We start from the raw sequence: 27,735 nt of genomic DNA, 5'->3' as shown, positions 1-27,735 counted from the left end.
TAAATATCTGTTTTAACTGATTTGTGCAGGTGCTGAACAAATGTATCTGTGTTCGGATCCATCGATGCAACTTTTTGGAATCCATATCTTCTGGCTCTGAGCTAAAACACAGCTGGCAGCAGAGCTGGCGTGCTCCTCGTGATCCTTCCTGAGTTTGGAGAACGTCAGCAGTTTCCCATCCATCCACGAGCACTGTTTTGGACCGCCAGTGAGCCCTGCACAAATCACACCAATATGCTAATATACGGGACACTTTACATTCAGGATTGTGCCGGTTCCTAATTATAGATTTCATTTGCTTACCAATCCAGAATGATTGCTTTCCAGCAAACTTCCACATCCCCTTCATATCAGTCTTGGAGTGGATACTAACCAATTCACTTTCAATCCTAAATTTTGGATTCATAACATTATTATTTAAAAGCTATATATGAATACATGTTTCTCTGACAGAAAAGATGTGTAACATACAGTAAGCAAGCATGTTGTGCGCTGCTCCAGCTAGCAATACCAGGCCCTAAAATATAGCAGTTCCTCCGGTAGTGAGTCCAGCCATTAGGACAACCAATACTAACAGACCTCTGAGACTTTAAAATAAGAGGGAAGAATTCTAAAACGAAAGCTCATTATATTATAAATGAACATTTGAGAAAGTATAAAGGAAGCTTAAATGTTCTCTTTTTTATCTATACTGTACATACAGAACAGCTCACTCAGAGTGTAGGGCTAAGATATTATACCTTGTGGTGTTGTACTCCTGAATCAATTATAAAAGAGGCTGAATCACACTGGGGAGTTTCTACTGATTCAGCGCCAGCAGAGTATCCAGGCCAGGTCCAGATGGGAGTGATCTCCAGTTCAGAGTGGACACGAGGTGCTGGTGCCTTTTCCTCCACTCTCACTGGAATCAGTCCATGAAACTAATGGATGACAGAGTGAAGACACAGTGAACTCCAGCACACAGCACATTATGTGTAATAATAGAAAGAAAAAAAAAACGAAATAAATGAATAAATAAACAAATGATTATTACTCTGAATAAATAACACTGAAACCAATAAATAAATAAATGAATGAAACTATTTAACAACAACAACAACTAAATACTATTAATGCTAATAAATAAATAAATAAATAAAATAAGAAACATAAAAGTAATGAAACTAAATAACACAAATAAATAATAAGTATAAAAAATAATAAACTAAATAAAGATAATACAACTAAACATAATAATACAACCAACAAATAAACAAATAAATACAATTGATACTAAATAAATACTTCTAATGCTAATACATAAATATTATTAATAAAAAACAATACAACTAAATACAGATAATACCAATACTACTAAATAAATAATAATACAACCAACAAAAAAACAAAATACTAAATAAATAACACTACTAAATAAATAATTCTAATACTAATAAATAAATATGACTAATAAACAAATAACATGACTAAATAAATAAATATATATAATAGCACTGCTATTAAATAAATAGTACTACAACCAACCAACAAACAAATACTACTACTAAATAAATATTTCTAGTAAATGAATAATATTGCAGTCAATAAATACTAAGGAATAAATAAACAAAAAAACAAATACATAAAATAAGTAAATGCATACTAATAAACTACTAATATTACTAATAAACTAAATACCACAAATAAATAAATAACAGTAATATTAATAAATAATACTAACAAATAAATGAGGCAACTAACCAACCAAACAAATAAAGACAACAACAACAAAAAAATATCCAAATAACTTTCTCAACAAACAAACAAAAACAATAAATAAATAACATGAATGAAAGAATGATGAATGTATGGAAGCATATGTGTAGCAAAATTCAATTTGCAATGTAATATGCAAAATGGCAAAGCAATATGTAAAATGGCAAGTTATTTCTGTATTTAAATTTACATTTTTCCATACGTATGTGCAACATTTAGTGCAAATTGAAAATTCAATTATATAATTTAAATTTGCCATTTTCTACACTAGTTTTAATATGCATATTAATAAAAGATATTTTAAAGCTTTATAAGTTGCAAAATTAAAATTAAAATGTATTACCCAAATTGATTAGATATGTTTAACATGTCCAAGGAAAAACTGTAGCAAAATGATCATTTAAATGCTGTTTTTCCTTTTTCATCGTGATACCGCGGGATAATTGTAGCAAAATGCAGTGAGAGTTTCAGAATGCATTCTTAGCTAAAGATGCAGCAAAAATGGTCATTTAACTGTCTTTTATTTTTCTTAAATGCATGGACACTTACATATATGACGTTTCAGTTGCATTTTCATTAAATACCCCGCGATGAATATAGTTTAAGTCATTGTGGATTTGAAAATGCATTCCAAACCGAGCACGCCCCCTAGCTGTCAATCATTACATCAAGGTGGGGCTCGGAAACAGGACGCACGATAGGTACTAATCGCTCAAAAGTCGGAAAATTCCTGTTTATTTTTGCATGTCTGACAATCTGAGGCATTGCTATGGGTTGTGTGCGTTTTGCTCGACTGACTGATATTCCACAGTCTGTTCGCAAAGTGGGTCGACGGAAGGGAAAAAATAAACCAAAGAATATTTGAAACTTTTTTCATCAATAATCAAAGCTAGTGTGTTGATTTAATTAAAATCCATATATTATACATTTTAGAATATTACATAATTAATCAATGCCCGTTTCTCATGTATAATACACCAACCAATCATGATCTGGCTCAAGTTCAAATTTCATTGGACAATAATGTGAAGTGGAGAGGTCATTTTTCCGTTCTTATTCATAAATCGGTAGAAAATGACATGGGGCAGACGAGCTTATTTGTGGAGCGATCTGGATCTGCGGTTTGTCTCATTTTATAAATCAGATTACATAGCTGAGAAAACAGATGCAATGACTACAAAACAAAAGTAATAATCTGTAGGCTATTCAATTCACTTATATTTATGTATGATATCCTACACGTTTACTATTTCATGAAACTCTCATATTTAATGAAGCCCAAGTGCCACCTACAGGCCTATTATGTGAAGTGTAGGCTGGCGAAATTGTGACAAAGGACTTTATATTACCATTTTTGATCATTATGAAGCATTATGAAAGTGTCTTATGCTCATCAAATCTGCATTTATTTGATCAAATATACACAAAAACTGTAATGTTGTGAAATATTACAATTTAAAAGAATATTTTTCTATTTCAATATACTTTAAAATATCATTTATTTCTGTGATTCAAAACTGAATTTTCAGCATCATTACTCTAGTCTTCAATGCATGGTTCTTCAGAAATGATTCTAATTTATTTACAACATTGATTTATTATCAATGTTGCAAACAGTTTAATGTTTTGCTTTTTATTTTAATTGTATTTATTTATTTTGGAACCTGTGATACTTTTTTGGGGCTCATTTATAAATAAAAAGTTAAAAAGAACAGCATTTTTTAAAAATAGAGATGTTTTCTAACAATATCGGTCTTTACTATCACTGTTTCTATTAATTGAACAAATCCTTGCTGAATCAAAACTAATTTCTTAATTCTTAATTTAAAAATACTGACCGCAACCTTTTGAACGATAGTGTATATTGTTACAAAAGTTATATTTTAAATAAATGCTGTTCTTATTTATAACTTTTTATTCATCAAAGAATCCTGAAAAAAGTATGACTGGTTTCCAACATTGCTAATAAATAAGCATGGCATAAAATGTATTTTAAAGTATATAAAAAATGTTGATCAAATAAATGCAGACTTGATGACTATAAGTGACTTATTGCAAAAATATAAAATAGTAATGTATCCAAACTTTTTACCTATAATTTTTATTTTTTTCTCTCACATAGCCCCTTTTTTTTTACATTTGAGCCCCTGCCCTTGAGTAACTCTCTGCACGTCCCTGTTCAGGTGCCACGGAACTATTTTATGGATTAAAATAAAATAAAATAAAATGTAAGGTAGTAAATAAGTGTAGAATCTGTTTGCTTATGTGCATCAATCCTAGTGTAAAGTGAGAGATGTTGAGGCAGGTGAAAATCGTTTGGTTAACGGTGAATATTGACCTATCGTGCGTCCTGTTGTCAAGCCCCGCCTTGATGTAAGAATTGACAGCTAGGGGGCGTGCTCGGCTTGGAATGCATTTTCAAATCCACAATGACTTATTTAATGAAAATGCAATTGAAACGTCATATATGTAAGTGTCCATGCATTTAAGAAAAATAAAAGACAGTTAAATAATTTTGCTACCTTTTTGCTGCACCTTTGGCTCATAATGCATTTTGAAACTCTCACTGCATTTTGCTACAATTATCCCGCGGTACCACGATGAAAATGTAATCCCAAGTGTCCTACCCCTAAGTCTAAATGCATTTAGGAAAAACAGCATTTAAATGATAATTTTGCTACAGTTTTTGCTTGGACATGTTAAACATATCTACTCAATTTGGGTAATACATTTTAATTTTAATTTTGCAACTTATAAAGCTTTAAAAAATTTTTTTAATATGCATATTAAAACTAGTGTAGAAAATGGCAAATTTGAATGATATAATTGAATTTTCATTTTCATTTTGCACTAAATGTTGCACATGTATGGGAAAATGTAAATTTAAATACAGAAATAAATTGCCATTTTACATATTGCTTTGCAAATTTAATTTTGCTACACATATGCTTCCATATGAATGAAGTACTACTACTAAATAACCTTAATGAACACCCTGAAGTAAAAAAAACAAACAAAAGTTGTCATAATAAAACTTACTCTCCAAACTCTTTCTTGATTTCTGTTGTCCACCTCTGACAGATGTGCCTAAAGCCACAATCAGATGTTAAAAATAACTACTACTACTAATATTATTTTTTTTAATACCATGCTACTAGATAAAGTAAATGTTGTAGCTGAGGTGACCTGGTTCACTCTGTGCCTGTTTCTACCCAGAATCCTCAGCTGTCTTTGGCCCAGACTGTGAAAGATCTCCTGGTCCTGATGTTCTCCATAGCTGTAATGGCTGAAGTGTGTGCGATATGGGACGTCCCCTCTTGGTGGGTAGTTCTCCCAAATGATTCCTGTTCTTGGGTCTGGAGTGTATTCCTCAAGTAAGGGAGGTTCAGGCTCTGGGACGAGTGGTGGGCTTTGGACAGGATGTTGCCTCTCATCTTCTTCAACAATAAGCTCATCTGGATGACACCTGCTTGGAAGACAGAAATATTCTCAGTTTATGGAAAGAGCAGAATGTGGGTACGGAGAACTTTTTTCTACCATTTCTAGGATCCACAATCTCAACTGTGGCCTTGTTCCTCTGTCCCAAAAAGCATTTTTTCTTTTTGGGACAGAGGACTACATCAAATTTCTACAGAACTACATCAAATTTCTCATGGTTCTCTTCTAGTCCGTCATCTTTGACATTTACACCTAAAAACAGACAGACCACAGATTGAGCATATTCTCAAGATAAAGAGTCAAAAAGTTAATGGAAAAGTTGAGGTTTGAAGTGATAAGCACCTGGATCAAACTGTATAAGGTTGGCAGAACTGTGATAGAAGTCTTTCCCCACTTTGGCTGTTCCTTCTTCCACCTGTAAGATAAAATGATTCAATCATCTAAATCTTCATCTATGCAGGATAGTGAGATTAGCAGAGATAGTTAAGCGCACCTGTATGCCGATGTACGCCGGATCTTTGCTGTTCCCACTGCGCACCACCTGCACAGCTAGAGCGCCTGCATTCTCACAAACACGATAACAGGAAGCTGACAGCTCCACACGAGACCACCTGAACTCCATCCTGTGTTGGCAGTCGAAAAAGCCAAGAATCACATTGTGTCTGAAATTATATTGTCTAGAATTGAGACAGAATCCAGATCATATTTGGAAAGGTGGAATACGAGCTGTCAACTGTCTTACTTACGCCAATGAAAATAATAATAAAAAAATAATGTTTTATTACCAAAGGCAATGGAATATTTGTCTCTATTGTAATCTTTTTTATATATATTTTTATATTTTATTAGTATATTTTTATATATTATTGTATTACATTTTCTTATATATTTCTGATTTATATTTTTAATAAAAACACTGATAATTTTTTTTACCAGTTGAATTCTTAATTTGATAGAAAACTAATCTAATATAAAAATAAGAAATATTTTATTACCTCTAGACCATTTTACACAAATGCACACACACACTCTATATTGTGGAAATTAAATATATTTTTTTATTGTAACAATTGTAATTTATATATTTTGTAATATTTTTATAATATGTATTTTATATATTTATGATTTATTATTTTATAAAAATGCTAATAATTTTACTAAAACCAAATGACTCACTAAAATATTATTTGGATACTGATTACATTAATATATAAATATTTGTAATGATGTAATGGAAAAGTTCTCTGGATTGATATTTATATATTTTATAACATATCATTTTTATTTGAGATATTTGTGCTAATATTATTTTATATTTTATTGTATACTTTTCTTATTTTCTTATATTATTTTATATATGTATTATATTGAATATCATATACTTATTATTTTTATAAAAATGCAATTTTTTCCCAAATGACAAACTATATATATATTTATATATTTTTCTCAAAAAGGCAGCCACTTTAAATTAAAATAACTTTTTCTAATTTTAGAAATATAGAAATTATCCTATTCATTCCTCTTTTTACAGTAGAAAAAGATTTACATACACCTTTAACATTCAATAACTGCACTGTGTTCTGTCTGGAAATCTAAACAAATGATCCACAAATAAGGATATATATATATATACACTTCAGGAAGCATGGTGTTTCCTGCAGGATCTGTGACTTGGAACTCAAAGCTGTCTGCTGTCACTTCCATATCTGCAGGAATGACGTAGTGTACTGCTTTCTGCTCCAGATCCTTCTGGGTAAAGCGTCCTTTGATATAGGCACCTATAACAGGAAGAAAATTCATTATAATCTCGACACAATCTGTGCATATTAAAAAGCCAGTCGGGACCATCAGTGACCCATGCACCTGCCTGTGAGGACATTTTCAAGGTAACCGAAGTGTGGAGGCCTTGTGAACTCGAGTGTGTCGTCGGGACTGTCTGGATCTGAGGCGCGCAGCTCTTTGGAGGTGATGTAGATGCCCTGTTTGCCATCTGCAAGATTCTCCACAGTACTTGGAATCCCTTTGTGTATAATACTGGGTGGGGTCTTGTCCAATACCTCTATCTATGAAGATATAAATTACGGTATAGTTCAGTCAAATCCACACACAGTGAACAGTAAAAAACTGCATTCATGCTGCAATACCACTAGAGGGAAGCATTACATACCAATAAATGGGAAAGCATACATTTCATAGCCATTGCTGAGTGTGGGTTTTAATCTAGGCCTATATATTCATATTTGTTATTACATTCAAATTACTTCATTTTATTAACGGTATCAGAAATTTTCAAAAAGAGAAAAAAGTGAGATTATATATATAAAAAACCTTGACTTTAAGGAACCTCAAATTTGATTTTTAAAAGTAATATTATTATATATTAAATATAAAAATATATATTATACATTATTTAGGAAAAACTAGCTGTCACGTTTCACTATAATAAATATTTCTCAGGTTTATTTTTATTTTTAAGTCAAATCACTCATTTCAAGTGTATTTGCCTTTCATTAGTTTTTAAATATAAATACATAGCATATTTAATTTGTTTGTTATTACATTTACTTAAAATGTTTATTTTATTGCATTACATTTAAAGATGAAAATTATCAACATTTTAAGTGAGATTTGTAAATAAATAAATAGATAAAGTAAGTGCTTTCAGCCATCACACATATTATTCCAATAAATATTTATTGGGTTTACTTTTAAGTCAATTTTCTTTCTTTATCTTTTTTTCTTTACCTTTATTTTAACTGGAAAAAGACCCAACCTTTTTATAAGTTAAAAATTATAAATTAAAAAATAAATCTAAAGAGAAATATCATTAATCTGGAAAAGAAAGTGAAAGTGACGTGACATACAGCCAAGTATGGTGACCCATACTCAGAATTTGTGCTCTACATTTAACACAGTGGGCAGCCATTTATGCTGCGGAGCCTCAGTCGTGGTATTGAGGGTGGAAAGAGTGCTGTATGTTCATTCCCCCCACCTACAATTCCTGCCGGGCCCAGACTCGAACTCACAACCTTTGGATTACGAGACCGACTCTGTAACCATTAGGCCACAACTTCCAAAAAAAAAAAAAGGGGCAAGATACAAAATATAAAACCACTGCTTATGCCCACAAATATTATAATGAATAAATTGAGCATATTTAAAGCATTTAACCACTTGCCCTATAAAAAACAGTTTTGACATTTATAAAAATACCCTTGTTTTGAGAAAACTAAAATATTGATTTAAAGCCCACCAGGTGTTAACTTTATTCACAAAAAGAGATCAATGATTTTAGTGAAATATATTTATGAAATTCTAGTTTAAAGGAACAAATTCTCAGTAAATACTCTAATTTAAGAGGGTTTCCCAACTAGGGCTATCAAAAACACATTTATATATTGAGCTTTTGACTAAATCTTTTCCTCACGCCACAATGAATTATCCTTCTATATTATATTTTAAAATGGTTCAAAAATATATCTTTTAGGTTAAAGAACAATTAAATTTGTTGGTTGGTTTTTACAGAAAAAAATCATGTGAGGGGAGGTATATATATATATATATATATATACAGTAAATATATTATTTATGACCTCCCCGGTCTCAGGGGTCGCGCGTTTAGATGAGCACACGCCGTATTTTGGCAGGAGTTAGCAATGTGCGTCTTCAGCCAAGTGACAACAAAGTTTTCGGCTGATTCACCTGTTCTGGAGGGAGCCGTTTTCTCTCTCGGTAGTACAGGGCTGGTAGTGCTGGCCAGCGCGTTTACTGCCTCGCTGACCGCTTCAACGGAATATTAAATTGAGGCGTGGGCCTCGGGAGAGCGACGCTATGACATGGTGAATGGCACCGGACCTGCAGGAGCACCTGGCCAGCAAAGCCTCTTCGTTAGCATGCAATTCAACAGGGAACGCTTTGTTAACCCGTTGCTCTCCTGCTGTGCTCAGTGGTTTGTATGCAAGTCGTTTATTTGCTAAACGAAGGAAATCATTGTCTTCACTGAAAAGTCCTGACAGAAATTGTATGGCAAGCCGTGCCATATCGTTCTCACATGGTATAGCTTCATAATTTGTTCATTTATTATGATTTTACAGTCTTTTAGAAATGCATATAATACAATTGTGTGGCTTTTAGTCAATATTTGTTAGCTTTGAGGCTATCAATATGCTAGTGAACTCCTAAATGCTCCTGAATTGACCTTCATGAGATATATGTGACCCTGGACCACAAAACCAGTCATAAGAAATTGAGATTTATACATCATCTGAAAGCCGAATAATTAAACTTTCCATTTATGTATGGTTTGTTAGAATAGGACAATATTTGGCCAAGACGCAACTATTTACAAATATGGAATATGAGGGTGCAAATCTAAATATTGAGAAAATCGCTTTTAAAGTTGTCCAAATGAAGGTCTTGGCAATGCATATTACAGATCAAAAATTAAGTTTTGATATATTTAAGGTAGGAAATGTACAAAATATCTTCATGGAACATGATCTTTACTTAATCTCCAAATGATTTTTGGCATAAAAGAAAAATTGATAATTTTGACCCATGCAATGTATTGTTGGTTATTGCTACAAATATCCAGTGCTACTTATGACAAGTTTTGTAAATTACTAAAATTAGTGTTTTTTTCTTCAGGAAAAATGGACTAAAAATATCGATGACTCATCTTGCACTACACAGATTTTTGACCAATCAGGTGCTCCCTAGAATGAGAATGCCCCTCCCCCTAATGCCACCCGCAATCACTATGGTATTTTAAAGTAAACTACATTTTTGTAAGGGGTTGTTGTAAAAATCAATGTATGAATATGTAATTTTGTAGGTGTGTTGTAAATGGAACTATACTTACATTTTAGAATATTTCCCACTTTTTATGTTTATTGGCTGTGAGTGATTCTCAAATCATAATCAGCCTACCTGTATGGTAAAAAACAGCAGGTTCTCTCTTCAGCTGTCCATACTATAACCTGTGTTAGTTCCATCAGTAGGCTGAAAGGTGAACCTGTCGATCTTGGCCCATCCATTCAGATGATGGTAAGCTAGATCCATATTGTTGATGTCCAGTTGCGTGAAACGAGGCTTAGAGATGGGTAATTCTTTCAAGAGCAACTTTCCATATTGTGGGCTTTGAATAACGACATAGGTGAGATTCTCCAGAGCTGTGTCTGGATCAGTCAGTTTCAGATCATCAGTGGAAATGGTCTTCATAGCGCCCTCTGTGAGCTCAAGGCCTTTGTTGATAGTCAGAGTTGGTGGGATACGGTCACTGTGTTCCACAGTTAAATGAATGGTACCGTTTCTGGATGTCACACCATTGGTAACAGCAAAGCTGCATGAGAGAACATATTAGTTATTAGTTACATGTAAGTTATAATTATAATATATCTCATTACTTGTAGAAGACTGAACTGTTTTATCACTTTGTTTTCACTTTGGCCTAACACAAAATCAGCGTAACACATGGTCTCTCATGCCTTATCACTTTATTCTAAAGTCTTGTCAGTTTTACAGCATGTTCTGAGCTGCTATCCTCACCCAACACGGTTGATGTGTTGGAGCAGAAAGATGGGACAGGGAGGGGTGCGAGCCGAGCTGAGTCCCCATACCACCCTCTGCCAAGCCAATCTGCCTCCCAACACATATTGCCCTGAAGCTGATAATTGCCAGCCATGGTAAACAACACGACTGCCACCTCGCACTAGACTCGCAACCAAACATGCAGGTCCACTCTCACAGCCAAACTGGTGCAACATCTGGCATTGCCATTGTCCCATATTTGCTCGGTAATTGTGCCCAGGGATCCTGGTCTCTGACTACATCTCTTAGAGCCATATAACCAATGCCAGGCTGAGTTATTACTCTCTTAATAATGGCCATTTATCATCAGCTGTCACGGCAGAGCAGAGGGAGACACAAGGCTCCCAGAAAAAAACAGTCTCCCTGTCTCTTTTGGCCCCCACTGTCGGCCTGGAGTTTGACACACAGGTGTTTGCTCAGGTGTTTCTCCTGATCAGGGAGACCAGCTGTCGCATGCTGCCTCTTTTGCCTCGCATTAACACAAATACAAGCTGCGAAGACACAAAAAACATTTTAAACAATGAATTTGTTAGATATTATAACCAAGTTCTTCCCCAATCTCTTGTGATTGTGTCGGAATTACTAATTGAAAGTACTCGGGCCCCACATGACTAATGCTGTAGTGTCCATGTGCTGTGATTGGACCCCATACCACCCCATGCTGTGCTGACTGAACACATTGGCACAGAGTGCTCCGTATCCTCTCCGAAGGGCCACTCGCCTCTCGTCAGGCTTGGCTCAGGAAGGTTTGTTTGCTCCCAGATGACCCAACGATGAAACCAAGCCAGAGTTTTGGGTGTCAAAGATTCACACGAGAAAGGCAACACAGGTCAACTGTACGCCCTGACGGAAGTCAGCCTGCTGCCAAATTGGCTGGAAACCCATGCAAACGAAGCAAAAATTATCCTTTTCATCTTGCTTGTACATAATTTTCAATCTTGTATTGAAAATGCTGATGTGTTGCCATCTGTGGGCTGCACTAAATTGCACAATTTATATAATGTTTTCTATTATTAATTCAAATATATATAGTGCACCTTGATGTGGGTATTCATGTCAAAACAGCTGGATTTTGTCTAGACTGAATAATATAAACAGGCAGAAGCAAAAAATACATCTGTGCATTTGGCATTAGTGTATAAATTAAGTCTACTTAATCTACAAAGAATAATGAAAACCACTGACCTGAAAGAATCACGGTCAGCAAAAGGGCTATTGTCATGAGTGTAGCATACCTGGTTGGCAGCCACATCCATCTGGGAGAAGGAGAGCACTGGAACCCCTGGACTTTGGACCATGTGTAGGTGCCCATGTTCAGGTGGGACTGATACAGTGTACAGTATATGAGCTCATCTGTCTTGCTTCCACTGTCTGTGGCTGTCAGAATGTCAGTGGTCAGAATGACTCTCTCTCCCTCCATCAAGGTCACAGGTTTAGTGATCAGAGCTATGTCATCTGTATGCGGCAAAAAGGTAAATTGGATTACAGAGGCATATGCATGAATATATGTAAAGCTTTGAAGAATATAAACATGTTATGTATAAAGCAATTTATGTGTACGTAAGCTTTTTGATGTTGTGTGAGATTTGTTTGTGACAGCAGGGACAGTGCTGGGATCTAGGGCCGAGACTACAGATGTTTGGCCCCAGCTCTGTTAATAATTCATGCTGGCCATTTAAAGGTGGCTCATCCTTTGCTGCAGAACGTTCTCACCTCTGTTCCTCTAGGATAAGCTAGAATGGAGCCAAGAGGACAATGGTTGCCATGCTTCCATGTTCACCCAACTGGCAAAGTCATTTTGGCCATAGGGAAGCCATTGTTTTTAATTATACATGCACAGATTTAATCTGTCAACAAAGATGTTTTTTGTTGGACTTCGATTGAGGGAAAAACAAAAGCAGCAATCAGTGAGTCGTTGAATACAAATTGGTCTGTCACTGTTCCAGGGCTATAATGTCACTGGACGAATTTTGAATGGTCATAATATGTCAATGAATTTCATAACCCTGGTGTTTCAAGACTGAAAAATTTTGGTTTTGAGCCATGTTAAGTTCCTACTATGTTTATAGTTGTTGTATTTTGCTGACAATAAAACTTACCCTTTTGAGCAGTGCGGACAGAGATGAAGAAACTCTGTGGAGGTGTTGTGTTTTCCCCATCACTGAGAGTGAAACCTGTCATGGCCTTTGAAACCGCTAACTGTAGTGTGACTGTACCATAGGCCATTCATTTCCACAATCCATCCAGCTTCTGTCTGCAGGAAATCACAGAAGAGCACATTATTAGGCCTACATATATTCTTATATAGTATGTCACACTAAGGCTGGATTACTCTACATGACTTTTGCCCATTGATGATTCCTTTCTATGATTCCATTAAGTCAAAGGATATCAAACATGTTTGATATTTTGAGTCGATTTTGGAACCCTTATGTTTTCAATAGTCATCCATCTCCAAGCAATTAGTTTTGTTCGGGTGACTCGGGTGATCCTCAGTCATTTAGGCCTAGTTTATAACTCCCAATTTTTCCTCTGTAACCATTTACAAAGTCTGCAAGTGTGTGATGTCTTGTGCTTTAAAATCTGTTCGTATTTTAAAAGTTATGTAGTGTATTCCAGCCTTAAGTAATAATGTAAAGGACTATCCGTCCTTGCTAACCCGCAGCTGAAGGAGGCCAAATCTGGGACCTGCATTGAGAATGTACAAAAGATGGTCGTTGGGAGTGTCATGATCCCCTGCCTCCAGCACTACACTGGAGATGACTCTCTTCCCCAGGGCCTCGACCTCAATGCCTGCATTTCTGAGAAAAAAAGTTTGAGACGCTTTGGACACTAAAGGTACAGTCTGCATGCTAAAATCCAGATTCTTAAATAAATAAATACACATACAGCTGCTTCTGGAAGGAAGAAACACAAGCAGGACCGGCCTGTTATCCTAATCCATTAGGACTTTGAAACAAGAAAGCAGGCGTCTGCCAAAAAGACACATTACTTCTGCTGTTATGGAGTTTACATGCACACCCTTAGATCTTGCTGATCTTGGAGAGAGGATGGAATAGAAATTAGCAATTTACTCAAGGATGTAACTTAATTCCCAGTTACTCAGTCAGGGAGACACAGATTCCCCAGCCACATGTGCAGTACAGGTTGTGTTGATCCCCCCCCCAACCCCAACACCCCCCCTTCCCTAAACCCTATCCAGGATTGGCCTCCCCCTTCTGTTCCTGTCCAGTCTCCGCCACTAAAATCCCTCCCCCGTTCCCGCTTTCATCCGCCTTTTTGGCTCTAAATTTGTCCCAGGGCATCCTTACTTTAGTAGCCATGGCTTTTCATCATTGACTGGTATGATGCAGACACACGCAGTCCCCTGGACTGTGTGCCCACCATCTGTCAACTGTATGGTGAAAGCGTCCTTGAGGGTTTCTGTGTCGTCGTGCATATACATGATCTTCATTCCTATGGATCAGCACAAGAGAGAAAAATTCAAAGAATATTTTAGTGGATTAAGCCTTTAGTGACATTAAGGATATAACAGTCATTAGGTACTTGAGTCCTGGTAGCCTTTGACTGATATAGCTGGTTCTACCTCTACTACCAAGAAGGACACCAGTGAGCATCAATGACCTGATCACCTATGTTTCTTTGGCTCTTTATCACTCGTTAACAAACAAAGATCTGCAGTCACCAAATACCTCATGCACGGTGACTTAATTGCGCAGAGAGCAGTTGGAAAGACTTTGCAGATGAAGCAGAAGCACCACAGGCACTCTGTGACCTCTGTCTCCTGCAACATCTGTTCTGAAAGCCTGGATACCCACAGTGAAGGCACCGAGGGGTGGCTGGACCAGGGAAGGGACTCTGTCCTCACAGCCATCCCCAACAAGCAGATCGTGGTACCCCGGAAGTTAGGGGGAAAAAGTTTGTGGTTCTACCGAATCACATGGATTCAAGAACTGACCTTGTTGTAGCTCCTGTAAGGTGAAAGACTGGATTGCTAAGGTTCGTTGGAGGACATCAGGGTTCATGTTTTTGTAGCGATTCATCTCAAGACCATATATGCCATTGACCAGTGTGCCATGGGCTGGGGGAGCCAGGATGGTCATGGTAAGAGTATCTGCTGGAATATGAGCGTCCACTGCGTTTAGAATATCAGGACTGAGGTCTTTCATCCCTCCCTCCATGACCTATTGCAAGGTGCAGGGCAAGACAATAGTAAGTCAACAGTTTGCTTATCGGATAATTTTGTCTCCAAAAAGTATATCTTACTGTAAAGTTGCTATCTCATCATTGGTAGGGTTGATGATGACATAGAAGGGCATTGGTACAGATCTCTGAATCCCCTCACTGACACTGATGGTAAAGAAGTCTGCTGTAGGCTCTACACCCTGGTGCACTGACTGGACATAGTTGATGAAACCCGAACTGAGGTGAAGCTGGCTGAAAGAAACTTTATTTATACAATATCACTTTAGTGGTCTGAAAGACAAGGTCTTATAATAGGACATGCAAAAGATAAATTGATTTTGGCAAGTAGGACATGTTCTTGGATTTTAGGGATAGTGGCTCAGGGCTCTTAGGGCCAGTTTTACTAAACAGAGCAATTCCAAAAGAGCGCCGATGGGTGTGGAAATTTCTGCGGGTGATTTACTAACAATGCGCAAATTAAAGAACATAGATGCAACATCTCATTTACATATCGACCAACGCAATATACCAAATGCAAAGCAAATTAGCGTAGTTGCAAATAAACAATAAATAAGCCACAGTACGTTGAAAAGAACCGGAGGCCAAAAAATGAAGGGTTGCAACAGTTTTGATAGACCTGTTATTGCATCACTCCTAGTTGAGTGTACCAAGTTGTCTTTTATTTCCTGAAGCAAATTAAAAATGACATGGCTCGGCAAACAATATTATTCAGATAATGTGTTCTTCTGGCATTCAAAATAAATTAATGTGTGTGGTAAAAATCCTCTCCCTTCTACCACACGCTCTGTGTTCTCTGCAGTGCCTCTTCTAGCAACAAATTGCATCAATTTCAAGCGCAAAATAGTTTAAGACATGCTGTTTTTGGGCATTAAATAATGGCGCAAATGCCAGTAATTTGACGAGCGCAAACGTTAGTAAATCTCGTTGCGTGATTCATTGTGGAATACTCTCCTCCCATAAATTTTGCGTCTGAAAGGGAAACTCCTAGAAATGCATATTCAATAAGGTCAGATGCAAGAGTAACTGTGTCTACACCTTTTCATCACTAATTGGTCACTGCATGTCTTTAGTAAAACCTGACAGTACTATTTTAACGCCAAAAGATGGTTTGCGCTGGTGCAAGCTGTTAGTAAAACTGGCCCTTAATCCCTTAAATGGCATTTTAAATATTTTGTCCCTACAATGAAAATCAGTAGTGATGCAACATTGGACTCCATTGACTTTCCCTGTGTGGAAAAAACTAGAAATAATATATTCATTTGTGTTTCAAAGAAAAAAAGTCTTTGGAATGACACGAGGGTAAGTAAATGATGACATAATTTTCATTTTTGGGAGAAATATCCCTTTACATGCTTAAATACATGTAAATGAGGTCACTTATTAGCCTTACTTTTGAAATTAGGGTTAAAGGACAGTGTTTGTTTGAGAGGAATGTTGTTCCAAGACCAATAAAAAATGTTAATCCATAAACACGTCCTACTTGGCATAATCACAATTGCTGGGTACATTTACAGAGCCTCAGGAATACTACTGACCCACTCGGAGTCCAGCATTGCTTTTCTCAAAGCCAGGGGATGGAAGGGTGTTCTACAGGAACCCATATTGTGGTGAGGTCACCAAGTGAAACATGAGCTGATCTGGATGAGTATCAGGATCGGTTGCCTCCAACACCCCCCCACACAGACATGCACTGGCACCCTCATCTACCACAAACATGGTCCCTGACAAAACAATATACAGCATAATGTAAGAAGTTATATATTGGCATTAATCATACAGATCTCATTTTAGAGAGCTTGATGTGACTTCACAGACTTATGCTTTTTCTTCTCAAAAGTGCATCCCAATATTTTTCTTCTTCTCCCTCTCATTTACAGGCAGTTCCCCTTGCTCCCCACTTTCTTCACGCCTGCTATGCCACCCCACTAACACTCCCTCTCTTCCTCTGCTCTCTTGTTCGGCTCTCGGCCAACCCACTGCCACCTGGGTGTTGATAAAGCCATCATGCCAATGCTTACTGGCATCTGCTTCCATTTACTGCACTGATAAATAATGAATGGAGAATGGGCACTGATGAGGTTGTGCTTGGATAGAGCTCTGAAACAAGGGGAGGAATTAATGACCACCAGTCTGGAGTAAAAGTGATAAAACTCGTCCCATAGCAAGGCAAGAGTTGGATTTCCCTTATTTTCCTTGCTTAAACCTCTTATGCCAACCCATCTTTATTCAATGCAAATTAATTATATGACTACTTTTTTCACACAAACCAGTCCAGATCTACTACACAGTGGCAAAATTGGAGAATCCTCCTTTTTTGTTGGGGATTAGCCGAATTAGGAGATTATAACTGTGATTGAATGAGAAAAGGGATAGAAGACACAATGGACGTGTCGTCTTTTCCAAATGCGGACCTGTCCATTGTCTTCTCCTCTATGTCCCTATTGTCCAGTTGTTCTCACGGGAACATATATCTCTTTCTACTGTGCTTTTTCGCCACACATGCTCTGCTCTCTCTCTATAATCCCAACCAGCTGTGTGTACGTCTGTCGCCCCTCATACACTGATGGCAAGCATGCTAGGATTTCCTGTGGACATCCCACTGGCACCTAGCAGCCGTCTTCCGCTCATTGTCTTGCTCTGGTCACTGTCCTTCATTGATAACTGCAAAGTTTATGGAATAAACAGTGAAATCCCCATTCTGGCAAGACGTCTCTAACACCCTCCTTCGAAACGTACGTTTGGGGGAACGAAACAATTGCATTAGCCACACTCCCTGAGCTGGGTGTGCGAGACTGCGATTAAGTGATTCGTTTACCAAGCTGCAGTCCGTCACCTGCCTTGAAAATTCCTAGATGCTTTATTGCTTGATTTAAGCGGATTGTCATTACAATGAGTTAATTACACCTTAGCCAAATGCTCTGGCGATTAAATCTAGATTAGAGAGCATCTTTTAATCCATTCGGTCCCTCATCATAATGCAGCGCCAATGTACGAAATGTCTAAGAGGTTTACTACAGGCCCTGTGGAAGATGTTTACCCAGCGTTATGGTTGGGACCTGGTTGTTGACAGGCATCACAGTGATGTTGAGGTCATAGACCGGAAGCTTGCCATGCAGGGGGACGGGTGGGTGGAGAGCATCCTCCTGGCAGCAGCCATCTATTGTTCCAGCCTCTCCATCTGACACAATGAGAGTGACAGTGTCCGAGACAGGATCGGGTCCAATCTCATCACCTAGTGAATGGGGAAATGTGTTTATGTTCATTCAATTCACAAAAGTACTTTCAATCATAAGACATTTACAATGAGACCTGCCTGTTACGTACATCCTGCTTCTGCGACAAACATTTTTTAGGGATGCATGATTGTTAAAGGGATAGTTCACCCAAAAGTGAAAATTCCATCATTAATGACTCCCCCTCATGTCATTCCAAACCCATAAGACCTTTGTTCATCTTTGGAACACAAATTAAGATATTTTTGATTCAATCCGAGAGTTCTCAGACCCTCCATAGACAGCAACACAACTGCAATGTTCCCAGGTCCAGAAGCATAGCAAGTACATCAGTAAAATTGTCCATGTGACATCAGCGGTTCAACCGTAATTTTACAAAGCCACGAGAATACATTTTGTGTGCAAAGAAAACAAAATAACGACTTCATTCAAAAACTTTATTCTTTGCGCACAGAAAGTATTGGATAAACTCGGATTTAATCAAAAATCATTTGTGTTCTGAAGATGAACGAAGGTCTTACAGGTTTGGAACGACATGAGGGTGAGTAATTAATGACAGAATTTTAATTTCAAGTTAATAACACTGTAAAATATAAATGTTAATGAAAAACTATTAATAATAATTAATATTTTATATGAACAGTGTTGGGGAGCAACTAGTTACTAGTAACTTTTTAATTACAAAATAAATGTAACTGTAATCCAGAAACAAATATACATACAAATATAAACACAAAAATACATTTTATTAAAATGTAATTACAGTTCCTTATGAAGATGTTAACGATTACTAAGGGGGTAACATCTGAAAATTTTCTGTAAAAATCTAGGATATGAATAATATTAACTTGATGCTTTGTCTGTTTTTGATGGACTTGATGCCTCCTGCCATTCCTGTAAAGTTCTTTATGTAAAGCGATGCTATTCTGATGCTTTTGATTAGTTCTCTTTCACATTGAAAGTTGATTAAATGTTTAACATTCATTAGAAATTTAGAAAAGTAATCAAAAAGTAATCTAATGTAATCAGTTACATTACTTTAACAAAGTAATTGAAAAATTTAAACTACTTATTACATTTTAAACAAGGTAACTTGTAATCTGTAACCTTTTGCATTTCCAAAATAACCTTCCCAACGCTGTGAGTTTATTTAAATTATTTGGCTTATAGTATCTTCCTTAACATTTATTAGATCAGGCTGATACTACTTCACAACATTATTTAATATTATGACATTATAACAAAGCCTGTATTACAAAATCATTCTTATAAACCATTTTATTGTGCATTTTCAGTATTTTTTCACAAGACTATGTGTGACACCCACCACAGGTGCAGAATGTGTAAAACAGGCCTACAGTAAGTGATATTAAGTATCACTAACTAGCCTCCTGTCTCGATTATAACCTGTGTGCAGGTAGAAGATGAGTCCATTGAGCACATCCAGCTGGGAGAACTTGTCCACGGTGACCCCATTTCTCTGCAGCACCCCACGTGCAGGTGTTCTGGCAAGCATGAATGTTAGCTGAGTGTCCTCGCTGTCAACATCTGTAGCAGAGAGGTACTCAACCGTAATCTGGACCTGACCCCCCTCTTTGCAGGACAGTTCAGCCCTCAAGTCGGAACCTAACTGTGGGGGTTCGTCGTTCACAGGCAGGATCTAATAAAAAATGCAAATAAGAAGCACTAAGGAAATATGCATATTAATAGAAATATGCATATTAATAAGGAAATGCTGCATGGAAGTAAAACGCAATGTGCCAAACATCACTACTATTTTTTTAAACAAAAGAAAATTACCTGAACTAAAAGTGTTCCATGTGCAGAGTTGATTCCATCTGTGATAGTAAGACCAATGCTATCCTTCAGGGTCTCAGAGTCATCATGAATGTATCTATCAAAATATAGAATGTATTGTTATTTTCAACAGATTATAATTATCCACATCAATTCTTCTTAGGACATGATTTTCTAGGCCAAATTTTTAACCTTACAAAAATAATCTCTAGCTACAGTGTTCATATTCATACCTGACCCTCAATGCTTTGAGGTGCTGCAAACTGAAGCTGTCTCCCTCTAGCAGTGCTGTGCCCTGCAGCTCAAGTCTTTCATGTTTGGGATGAGTCTTCACATGTACCCTGAGTTGATTTTCTGAGCTGTCCACATTCTGCACCAGTAGGTGTTCCTCCATCAGGAAACTACCGCCACCTTCCTCGACCCTCAGCAAGTTAGTGAACATCTATGAATGAAAGTTTGGGAAATGGAATTATTTGAAAACCACTGCTTTTGAAAAATTTCTAACCATTTGTAATATCTAACATGGGGTGGTCCTTCAAAATGCTTGGCCATAAAAACAAAGAAAATTATAAACAACACTACAATATAACAATAAAAGTAGTGAGCAACTCACTTCTGGGGCCTAGTTGTCAACAGGTGTGACTGTGATGTTGAAGGTGAGTCCTGTGAGAGCGCCGCCCTGCTGGTCACTCACAGAAAACACAAACTGAACAACGAGACGCTCAGGGCCAATATCCTCTATTGGAGGCATATAAGCCACTTTGTGGTGATTCACTGCATGCTGTGGACGACAAAAAAGACAGTATCTAACTGAAGAGGCATGTTATTTAAAATAAAATTTTAGAGTATTACAATAGCATGTAATATTTAGGGAACCTATTTGTGTGCACATTTCAGACCTGAGTAAAGGACTTGAGCACTGGAACCATTGCATCTTTTTTCATGGAGTTTTTGCTGTCGGTATAAAACAGCCTGCCAGCATCTGGTAACCTGCAAGAATTTACAACAGATGTAAAATATACATGAAATTACCAATATTCTTCTTTTTCTTTTAAATATATATATATATATATATATGTATATGAGTAAAAAAATTGTCATTGCAAGAACATCCATAAGCACACCTGGAGTTTCCCGGGCTCAAGCAAGGATGACTGATCACATACAATAGGTCAGTCTCCAAATGCTCTGTATCTCTGAAGTGCAGATTGTTCTGAGTGATGTAAACAACCTCGGTTTCCTTAACCATGATGGAGCAAACCGTTCTGGAAACTTCTTCAGGCAACTGGTCCTTCACTGGAAACACGTGGATCACCACAGTCTATGGATGAAGAGGCACAGACCAAATACTTCTGTTATTAATATTCACACTGAAATGGAATTTATTATGAAAACATATACAAAGTTACATGTCTGTCCGATAGATTCGGAGGCTGATGGACATCTGAGAGGATAAAATCAAATGAGTCCTCAAACACTTCCTCCCCTGAGTACTTATAGTAGATTAGACCTTGAAACAGGTCCCTCTGCGGGAAGCTCTTGACTGGGAGACCTCGTTGACATGACACCATATAACGTAAGGCATCTCAGAGGAGTTAAAAATCTTTAAGAAATATAACCTTTTAAATCCAACTGACCTGGTTCATGTGGAGAGGACTTCTTAACCAGCTGTCCTGTAAAAGTAATCAGCTGATACTGAATATAGTCGTCGCTGGAGTCCAAGTCTGAGGCCATCAGCATGTACTCCTCCACCCTAACCATGCCACCTTCTTGGACCTCAAAGGCCACGTTATTGGTTAGAAAAGGAGGTGTGTCATCTTTCGGAAGAATGTAGATGGGAAATTTGTGCCTGATGCTGTGGCGGCCATCTGTGATTCGGAAGACAATGTAATCCCTGGTGGTGTCGCTGTCTGAGTGATGATAGACCACAACGCCCTCTCTGAGATCCTTGACCTTAAACATGAATCCTTTTCCACCTTTGGATGAATAAGAAGGATTGGTTACAGTATACGGTTTTGACCTGTTTGAATGATGAATGAAATTCCAGGCCAAGTTAAAAGGATAGCTCAGCCAAAAATGAAAACTCTGGCATCTTTTACTCTCATGTCATTCCAAACCTGTAAGACTTTCTTTCTTCCGTGAAATACAAAAGAAAATGTTTCGACCCCATTGACTTTCATTGTATGGTCAAACACAGCTTTCAGGTGAATGATCCCTTTTAATGATCCCTTTTTATCATTCATTTGGCTTGATGCAATTGTGAAAAATAAGTTTTGTTTTTTGCCTGAAGGCACAAACGTTGGCTCTGGCTTCTCCCTATTGCGGAAAAATAAAAAGAAAGATGGCGTCCTTCCCAGGCAATGGCTGCTGCCCACCGTGAAGCTGAGCTTCTCCTGCTTGCCAGTGAGACAGAAGGGCAAGGTCACCAGACAGATTGAATGATGACTGGTTGCACAGCAAACCTAATTAGCAACTTTATCAGGGGGAAACGGCCACAAGTACAATGGAGAAACAAGTAAGTAATTGGGCCCAAAGGTGGCTGTGGGCAGCAGGCCCAAAAAAACAGTCTCCATATAGATACTCAACGGAAGAGGACATTGGGCGGCAGCTTTCCATTTGGCCAAAGGCTGACTGAGGACTTTCCCAAGGGTCGGAGTCCCTGAGTTCGAGGTCTACGTGAGCAATTCCCAATCCCCATCTAGGTCCTCAAGAGAGACCGGTCCGTTTCTGGGCCAGAACTTGCTGTTCAGCTCAATCATCCTGTAGTAAAATTAAGTGCTTTTGAAGTGGATTTGGAGCCAAAGTTATGGGACGATTCAGCCAGAGGGATCACAAAGCGACACGTCAACCCCAAAAACATAAACACCAATTAAATTAAGGGTTTGGCTTAAAGCAGGAGCTGTTGTTTGAGTAGGCTTGAGGCTTCTGCTGATCAGGTGGTCTTCTGTCAGAGAATGACACAAGGAACGAAGCCACAGGCCTGGAAATCCTCCAAACCAGGAAACACAAAAACAACCTACCACAGCTTCCATGTGAGAACACATACAGCAAAACATCCCATTCAATTCCTGAAATCACAATTCGGCCTTTCCTTCCAAGGAACCAAGGATTTAGAAGAATAATTCACCCAAAAATGAAAATTCTGTCATCATTTGCTTGACATTCCAATCCTGTTTGACTCTATTTTCCATTGACTTTCAATTTATGGACAAAAACCGTATTCAAAGTAGCTCCTTTTTGTGTAAACTATTCCCATGGATAAAACTTTTCAGATGATTGTCACCAGTTCTCAAAGCTTGCTAAGATAATGGTCTGATGGAAGAGAAATGACCTTGTGTTGGACATCTGGCATGAAATGCCATAAGTCTTTCCAATCTGCTTCTTTCAGCGTCTGTGCAAACAAAAGTCTGCTGAAGTGGAAAGACAGCCGCTATGGCTCTAAAGACATCTTTGGTCCACGGCCCCTGGCAAAGTGTCGCCAAAGTATTTTACACCTGATTAGCAAACCCATGCAGGCCACCCGGACATATGTTTCTTGAAGGATGCCCACATCAAGGACGGTTACCACATGGACGGAGAAGGAATAAAGAGCGGGTTTACACTTTATGAGACTTACTATGACACATCAGTGGAAAAAGGTCCTGGAAATTACATTTGGATTAGCATCTACTTTAAGAGAGGTGACAGATTAACTTCTTTTACCTCTAACACTTAAGTGTCCGTTAAGTGGGCCGTCCATAGCTACCAGGGTGACGGCATCTATGTTGTCATTATCAACAACCTGTAGGTGCTCCCATGTCATTGGTCTGGATTGGCCTTCCAGCAGATCCAACCCTGTAAGGATAGAGATGTTTAGCCTCAGTCTCTCCTTTAGAAGATTATTTATTTTAGCTAATCCGCTAACATACCCATATTCCATGACACTCGAGGAGCATTGGTCTCTGCAGTGCGGATAGAGATGTGCATCAAGATTGGAGGACTTGGCACAAATGAGCCATCGATGGCCTGAAACTCCACCTGGACAACAGATGAATTAAAAAGCAAAATAAATGAAGTTACATTTTTATTGAATTTATCATTATTTTTATTGAATAAAACACATAATTTTTCTTCCCAAACACTGGTTGGAAGTCGTATTAAATACAAATTATTTTTAATAATTTTGATAGATAAGATACATCAACAACAACAAAATGCAGTGTCAACAAGATTTTATTACACATTTATTATATTATGAATGTGTATTTTAGTATATTATTCTAAATATTTTACACATTTATAATACCTTTTTTACACAGTATAAAGTGGTGTTATTTTTTATTATTATTTACTATTATAGTATTTATTAATCATTTGAATTGGCTTTAAGTTTAGTTTAAGTTTTAGTGATTTTTAGTGATTTTGTCATTTTAATTTTTTTTTTTACTATTCAGCTTTAATGCATTTTTATTTCAGTTTTAGTAATTTATTCCTTTAACTTATCTTATTTTAGTTAGTTGACAAGTTTTTTTAATCTAGTATTTATTTTTTATTTTAATTTGAATGAACAAAAATTACTTTAATAGTTTTAGTTAACAAAAACAACACTGGTGTCTTTATACAAATAATATATTTGTAATGCTATAGAAAAAAAACAACCTGAAAACCCCTGGGCTAGGCTAATAGACATGTTTTTACAGAAAAAAAATTGCCTGTCAAAGTTTCCTGTACAGCAATTTACCATTTCCTAACCTCATAGTTTCTCCTGGCTGTGTGACTGCTTTTTGGGGGCAATTTTCATCTCATTCAGGTCTTGCCATGAGAAGGAGAATACAGTTTTGGTGTGATCGTCCAAATGAGTAATATATTCCTCCGCTGGAGGTTTGGTCACGTTGAAGATGAGCTGGGCCTGAGGGGTCTCGTCATCTTTGGCATCCAGGGCAACAGTGGTCATGGGGTTGAGGATGAACTGATCTACCTCCAGGATGAACGTAGACATGAAGGCAGCGTTGGGAGGTTGGTTCTGCATGGCCCCTTGGATCAGTATCGGTATCAAGATACTCTCAGTCTAAGAGAGAAGAAGGTAAGTAGAAGATTCAGTGCCTTGTTATGATTTCATACAAACCTGATTCTGATGGCGTTTTACCTCCAGAATGGCTCGGGAGGTCTGGTCCCTAAACTCCACCCTGATTGGGATGTAATCAATCTCAGGTGATGGAGGACTGAGGTGCAGGTACTTCAGACCTTAAGTGAGGAACTCAGCACAGTCGGTCTTCAAGAACTCTACTTCGCTTATGTTGTGATCACAGGCTTTATTTCCTGGGCAGGCGATTCCAGTATGACGTCCTTGAAAAGTTTGAATGCAGATGAGAGGTTCTTTCTAGAAAAAAAAAAAACACTCCAAATAGCTCTACAATTGTCATATGGTGTAACCATTAACTAAATGTTAACATTTTCCACATTTTTTTTTTTTACTAATGTATATATTATATATTATAGTATAAGTTAATTTTTTAAACAAATGCCATGATTATTAACTCAATTATTAAAAATGTTTTTAGGGTGTTGCACCACATGACATTATCTATATACATTTTAGTCATTATTTTCATAAAAGTTTTAAAATCTATTTACCAAGGTCAAAAAGTTTTACAATTATCATAAATTATTAATTCAGAAAAAGAAATATTTTTTATATAATACAAATATTTTTACATATATCATGAATTATGAATTCATAACAATGACTGTTTTTATGGTGTTTTCAAAAGCATTTTGAATATATTTTTCAAAGTAAAATACCGTAAACTATTAATTGATAAAAATTATTATGTTCTTGGGGTGTCAGAGTGGCACAACATGACAACCTGAACTAACTTTGCCTTGTCATAATAATGTCAAATTATCTGATATTTTAAGAGACTTATTGAGCTTGAGGGTCCTGTTTCATTGGTTGCACCACACGATTTTGTCAGTTGCACCATATGGCTGTGATTTGACACACAAATGCTTTTAAAAATCTTCATTATATACTTGGTATACCTCTTCTCGGTCCAGGCTCAGAAGCCGGCATTGATTCAAGATCCTCAACGACCAGTTGTCCTAGCATTGGGACATTGATCTCGGAGCTGAAAAGACGTACCGTGCAGATCACATCAGGCTGGGTTTTAAAGGTAAGGACACTGCTATTGATGACACTGGAAAGGCTGTAGAACTCAGAAACCACCAGAGGAACATTTCCAAGCTCTGTGAGGCTCCTTTGAGGTTCTACTGCGTGTATCTTCAGCAGCACAGTCTCAACAAAAGTCTCGGTTTCTATAAACCTAAGTACAAACAGAGAAAAAAGCATTTGGGAGTATGGAAATTACATTAGGCCTTTGAAATATGGTTTTTGCAGCCCTCAAAAGCCCTAATTGAAGTAACAGCTGTAACATGTTGGTGTTGGACAAGAATAATGACCACACAATGTTTCACCTGTAGACCCTCAGCATGACAGTGTCTTCCTCTAGAAGTGGGGTGCCATTGTGAACATACTTCACCTCGTCCGGAAAGAACTGGCACTCAAAAACCTGGAAAATGGTACAACAACAATTATTCTCACATTTTATATAATGCATACGCTAATTCTGGATTTGTTTTGTTACCTGAGGAGTGAGTTTCCCTACTCTTTTGCGTGATAGGCTCGGTGAGCACTACTTCGACCTTACAGGCCTCAGATACCTCGTCCGTGTGGAGCTGAAGTTCACCAGCCGTGACAAACACCAACTGGCCTCTGGCTACCCGAAGCCCTGTGTTTAACCGAACTAGACTTGAAGCTTGGACATGTGGCCACAGATGACTCAAGGTGAACAATGTCAAAGCAAAGATGTCCACCCCCATCTTTTGTTCAGTTGCTTGGTATCCAAGGTTATTCGCTTCAGATGAACTGTCTTGCTCTCATTTCCAACAGTATGCTGCATGAAAATGAGGAAAATAAATCATCAAAGAAGTATTAAATAGTACAAATCTTAGATTCATGACTATTTAAGAACAATAATAGACAACAAAGCTGACCTAAAACGGCACAATTGACCCTTCACAGGGAGTTTGATTGACAGGCGGTCAAACCAATCATAACGCAGAATCTGCCATTTTGTCCGATAAACAAACCAGACCAGACTGGAGAGTAGACTAACATCGGTAGACTTTAACTTGTAAAATGGTGTGTATTGATGTCTTTCCACAGTTGAAACAAGATACCTTTCTGATGTTTATTGCATGCTATAGCTAGTAAAGAGGAAGAGATGTTCGGTTCATGTGCTGCTTTAACTGAGGCGCTACAGTGATCTTTCACGACACATTAAAGAGCCACAAAACTGTATTTATTGTGTGAATTTCTTAAAAAAATTTAAAAATTTGAAAGCGGAGAATTTGTTTCATACCAAAAGTAACCTGCTCTGTCTTGTTTGCCGGCAGTTGTCAGTTTCCTCTTAGCTCTGCAATCAGACATTCTCATACTATAGAGCATTTGATTGGTCAGAAATTTGGACATTCCCAAAAGTGCAAGATGACTCATCAATATTTTTAGTTCTAGAAGAGACTAATTGTGCATATATCTGTTGCTTATACACTGCAAAAATAAATAAACAAATACAAATAATAAATAAATGTTTTACTTTGTCATTTTACATTTGTTTATAATATTTTATAATATTTGTTTCGGTAATTAAAATAAAGCTGAAATCAAATCAAATAA

The 27,735-nt window shown here is 37.2% G+C and overlaps 1 pseudogene across 1 annotated transcript; it reads right to left on the bottom strand.

The window, feature by feature from the left end:
- Positions 1–12: 12 nt before the first annotated feature.
- On the bottom strand, positions 13–26,879 carry LOC306867266 (FRAS1-related extracellular matrix protein 1-like; annotated as a pseudogene). The gene is made up of 35 exons: positions 26,645–26,879; positions 26,475–26,569; positions 26,043–26,323; positions 25,147–25,346; positions 24,753–25,068; positions 23,930–24,038; positions 23,724–23,855; positions 21,659–21,997; positions 21,431–21,573; positions 21,146–21,342; positions 20,921–21,011; positions 20,635–20,802; positions 20,255–20,463; positions 20,025–20,118; positions 19,632–19,884; positions 18,029–18,223; positions 16,527–16,712; positions 15,052–15,232; positions 14,744–14,969; positions 14,097–14,241; positions 13,445–13,586; positions 12,885–13,039; positions 11,971–12,240; positions 10,126–10,537; positions 7,064–7,259; positions 6,832–6,974; positions 5,687–5,855; positions 5,536–5,608; positions 5,388–5,445; positions 4,951–5,221; positions 4,795–4,842; positions 741–920; positions 472–587; positions 304–389; positions 13–215 (listed from the first exon to the last, which is right to left on the bottom strand). The product of its transcript is annotated as an FRAS1-related extracellular matrix protein 1-like (transcript).
- Between the last annotated feature and the right edge of the window lie 856 nt (positions 26,880–27,735).

Source organism: Barbus barbus, assembly GCF_936440315.1.
Source record: "Barbus barbus genome assembly, chromosome: 49".
Taxonomy (NCBI): Eukaryota; Metazoa; Chordata; class Actinopteri; order Cypriniformes; family Cyprinidae; genus Barbus; species Barbus barbus.
This window is presented reverse-complemented; position numbering and strand designations above follow the sequence as displayed.